General features: G+C 43.0%; 2 non-coding genes across 2 annotated transcripts; one reads left to right on the forward strand and one right to left on the reverse strand.

Annotated features, from left to right (window-relative positions):
* Positions 1-4,080: 4,080 nt before the first annotated feature.
* On the forward strand, positions 4,081-4,152 carry TRNAP-AGG. The gene has a single exon. It is a non-coding gene; the product is annotated as a tRNA-Pro (tRNA).
* A 546-nt stretch (positions 4,153-4,698) lies between these two features.
* TRNAP-CGG lies at positions 4,699-4,770 on the reverse strand. Its single transcript has one exon. It is a non-coding gene; the product is annotated as a tRNA-Pro (tRNA).
* Between the last annotated feature and the right edge of the window lie 96 nt (positions 4,771-4,866).

Consider the following 4,866-nt stretch of genomic DNA (forward strand, 5'->3'; position numbering starts at 1 on the left):
AAAAAAAAAAAAAAAAAAAAGTTCTCTGCTAATTGTGCACCACTGGCACAACAAGCATCTGGGGCAGACTCACAGAGGATGTAACATTTGAGGTAGACTTTTATTTTTTTTTATTTATTTATTTTGAGTAGGAGTCTCACTCACTCTGTCGCCCAGGCTGGAGTGCAGTGGCATGCTCATGGCCACCGCAGCCTCAACTTGCTGGGCTCTGGCTAACCTTCCACCTCAACCTTCTAAGTAGCTGGAACTTTAAGCGTGTGCCACCATGCCTGGCTTATTTATTTATCTATTTATTTTAGAGATGAGGACTCACCATGTTCCCCAGGCTGGTCTCGAACCCAGGGCTCAGGCAATCTTCTCAGTCATGAGCCAGCACACCTGGCTGACTTTAAAGGATGCATAAAAGTTCACCAGGGAGAAACAGGAAAAGCAAACTCAGAGAAACAAGACAGCATTTACCAAGTGTGAGAAACAGTCGGTAAATCTTGTGTGGTTTGGAACTTCAGGGAAGTGAGTGAAAGAGGAGAAGGAGAAAATTCTAAAAAAGTAGGTTGAGGTTGTATTTTGAAGAGTCTTGGGTTGTCTTCATTCTGAAAGGGTAGCGACAAGTTTAGATCTGCGTTTTGAAAAGGGCAAGTGTGAAGAGAACAGGAAATAAAGTACTGGCAGGGGGTGAAGAGGAAGATAAGTGTTTGAGAGACATTTCAGAAAAAGAATGATATGACTGGTTATAAATTGGGTGAGAAGTCTAATCAAAAGTTCTAATTCTAGCCTGTCTAGCCTTATCTTTAAGACATGTTGCCAGAGGAAAACTGGATAGCCATGCTCTGTGGGTGGTGATGCAAGATGTCCCAGAAACACTAAGAATTTGACTCTTCCAGAATGACAATCAGAGTCACATATGAGTTCCAGATCACTTGGGAAATATTTGCTTGAAGTCAGTATTGTTAACAATTCTATAGAAAGAACGTCTTGACCTAGGAGAAGCATCTTTGCTCGAAAGTTAAGAAAATTAGATTTCTGGCCGGTCGTGGTGGCTCCTACCTGTAATCCCAGCACTTTGGGTGGCTGAGGCAAGAGCATTATCTGAGCCCCCAGGTTCGAGACCAGCCTGGGCAACATGGCAAGCCCTCATCTCTACAATAAAAAAAAAAAAAAAAATTAGCCGGGCGTGGTGGTGCATACTTGCGGTTCCAGCTCGTTGGAAGGCTGAGGTGGAAGGATCACCTGAGCCCAGCAGGTCAAGGCTGCGGTGGCCGGGAGCGTACCATTGCACTAAAGCCTGGGTGACAGAGTGAGACTCCAACTCAAAAAAAGAAAAAGAAAATTAGATTTCTAGTGTCTCCCTCCCTTGGGCACAGACATACCAAATCAGAGAAAGAAAAGTAACAGAGTCCTTAGTGAGGTGTTAATTCTTGTAAGAGAAGGATATGTCACTAGGCTTCTTCATTCACTGTATCTGTGAAAAAATGTTCCTCAAGATATTCCCTTCCCTGTTCCTGCAATCCTCTATGGGGTCTGACAATCAAGTTCGTGAACTTGCCACCATGCACTTACACTGGCAACACTGTACAGACAACTCGGGCAGGTTTCATAACCTTGGTATATCAGTGTCTCACAGCTGTGTGTGTGTTGATGTGTGGCAATGTCCCACTGAGTAGCGTTCATTATTATTTTTGCATGTTTTTGTGTGCTATTACAAGAATGTCAGAGCTTGAATTAGAGCAATGAGCAAGCATTGAATTTCTTGTTAAACTTAGCAAGAGTGAAAGTGAAATCAGGGACATGTTAGTTCAAATTTATGGAGCTGATGCCATACAAATGGATTAAACATTTTTCTGAAGGGAGAGAAACCGTCACTGATGAAAAGAGGTCAGTAACAAGTAGAACTGATGAAAACATTGCAAAAATTCATCAAATTATGCATGAAAATTGTCGGCCGACTGTAAGAAGCATAGCAGACCACATAAACATCAATAAAGAAACAGGAAAATCTTAACTGAAAATCTTGGCATGAGAAAACTGTGTGCAAAAATGGTCCCAAAGGAGCTATTGCATCATGACAATGCACCAGCTCACACAGCACTGTCTGTGAGGGAGTTTTTAGCCAGTAAACAAATAACTGTATTGGGATACCCACCCTATTCACCTGATCTGGCCCCCAGTGACTTTTTTCTTTACCCAAAGAAAAAGGAAATATTGAAAGGAAGACATTTTGATGACATTCAGGACATCGAGAGTAATACGATGACAGCGCTGATGGCTATTCCAAAAAAAAGTGTTCCAATATGGCTTTGATGGGTGGATCACGGGCTGGCATTGGTGCATAGCTTCCCAAGGGGAGTACTTTGAAGGTGACCCCAGTGATATTCAGCAATGAGGTATGTAGCACTTTCCCTTGGATGAGTTCGTGAACTTAATTGTCACACCTTGTATGTGCTACATCTATTTCACTAGGACCCAATAATTCTAGGCAAGGATGTGCCCTGGATAGGCATTGCAGGCCCTATTCCTACCTAATAAGGATATTTCCCATTGTAAATTAGGAAACTGATATTCTGAGTTTTGCTACAGTCAGGCTTCCTACATCGTTGTTAGGAGGGACAAGTGAGATACTCTAACACGTAGCCTGCAGAGGAAAAGACAAATTCCTTTTTAATCACAAGGAGAAGTAGACGTTAGAAAAAAATGATCATAGCTACAGCAGATTCAAGTGGAATGGAGAGTGCAGAGACCTCAACTTGATACTGAGGCTTTAGTATACATTTATACATGATTGTGCCTAACAGCTTATATTTTGTAGCTTCCTCATTTAGAGAGGAATAGAGAGGAATACAGTTTAAACTTCTTAGGTCTCCAGGCACATTTTTAAATCCAGTTAGATTTTGATGAATTAAATTTCCTAACATCTAGACCTTATGAACATTTTACAGAGTATTCTTAACTTCTTTGCTTTGAGTCCTAGAATGAACTGCAAACTCAAGTTAGGGCAGTTTCAAACGAAGAAGAGACTGCAGATTGAATGCTAGAGCTCCAAAACTATACTTTATGTGGTCAAGCCACAGGCAGAAAATGGATGGTTCAGTGTCTGGCATATAGTACGTGTTAAATGTTTGTTGAAGAATGAGCAATGAACGAATGAATTGATGAATAAATGAATGAATGACATGAAATACAATAAATTCTGAATAGATCTATTTAGGATAGTCACTCTACTTGTTTCCTATCTGGTTGGTTATTTGCTAGAGTCCAATTACTGTTTGTCAATGCACCCAAATTTGTATTGTTAGGGAATTTGGGACAAATTGTGGTCATTCAGAACCATTCATTGAATACTAGCTTTGCTATGGTGAGCCTCAATGCTAAGTATTTAAGGATTTAAAGTATGATTAAGAGCCATGCCTTCTTTGTCCAATTAAAGATATTGGGACAGTGGGACAGCAATTGCACGATCAGCTGCCAATTCTATGATAGAATTCAGAGTAGGTACAGGTGGCTTGAGCTCCAAGAAATTATAATTGGAGGAGACAAACCTGAAAACCTGCTATATATCACATACAATTGGCTTTGATATGCTAAAGGGTCTTTTTCTTGAAGGTTAGAGTTTGGGATTTGTCCCAAAGCACATAGGTTTTCCAGCTGAAGACAACAGTTTGGGTAAAAACACAGAGATGGAAAAGTTAGAAAGGTGGGGCTCCGAATAAAAAATACCGCCAAGAAACCGACAATTTTACCATTATCGTAAAGTGTGAAAGAGGACAAACGAAACATCCAGAAAGTAAGGGAGTCTGGAATCTGCCGCAGCGACTTTGCTACATACTCACTGCAATTTATTAGCAAGAATATAAATAGAATTACGATTTTCTACATAGGTCAATGTTACACTGGTAACGACACCTTTGCTTTCGTCTGTGCTCTTAACTAATCTGCGAAGAGCAAAACAAAAAATGTTGAAAACGAGATATTCACAGAACACAGACACAAGCAAAAGATATAATCATAACAAAAACAGCCACTGGGGGGCGCGGGACCAAGCTGCTTCGTGTTCCTTTATGATGACGGGAAAGCGCTAGCTACACTGGCTCGTTGGTCTAGGGGTATGATTCTCGCTTAGGGTGCGAGAGGTCCCGGGTTCAAATCCCGGACGAGCCCTTCTTTTGTGTTTCGGAGTTTTGAAACGTTGTTCTCGATATATGTGAGAAAATGTAATGAACATAGGTTAAACATTAAATTAAGACTTTTTTGAACGGAGGACACACTTTACATTCAAATACCCTTAAAAGGCCTAAAGCGTGCTAGCAATGTGGTACTGTCCTTTGAAAATGTGTTCGCACCCCGGCCTGTTCCCGCATGCAGCGCTGTAGGGTCGTCGGAAGCTCGGTTCGTGGTTGCCCATGACGTGGTCTAAACAGGGGGTTGGGGCATCTGCGGCTCCAGGGCGGTGTGCCCTTCCTCGGAGACGCTCGCCCGAACCCCTCATCCAGGGTGCCCCGCTCGGGTTTGCAGCCTGAACCAGGTGTCTGTTTCAAGCGTTTGAGTTTTAAATGGGACAGAGCAATTTTAAGAACTTGCCCTCGGGTGTGTAGTCACATATGTTGTATTAAGCGAGCTGCTTCTTTGTCCCATGGTTTCCAAAAACTAGGGAGAATCAACAATCGCACTCGGGGGACCGGAGCGAGAGAGGTGTGGGAAAAACTTGGGCTCGTCCGGGATTTGAACCCGGGACCTCTCGCACCCGAAGCGAGAATCATACCCCTAGACCAACGAGCCGCTCTCGGCAGAGGCGCTCCCGGCGTCTTCCTTCAGCCTCGTCGGCCTCTCGCCCCAGCTCCGACCCAGCCCGGCCCGCAGCCCTCCTCTTACGCG

This window comes from Carlito syrichta, unplaced genomic scaffold (assembly GCF_000164805.1).
Source record: "Carlito syrichta isolate Samal-C Ts95f unplaced genomic scaffold, Tarsius_syrichta-2.0.1 Scaffold308343, whole genome shotgun sequence".
NCBI classification, from domain to species: domain Eukaryota; kingdom Metazoa; phylum Chordata; class Mammalia; order Primates; family Tarsiidae; genus Carlito; species Carlito syrichta.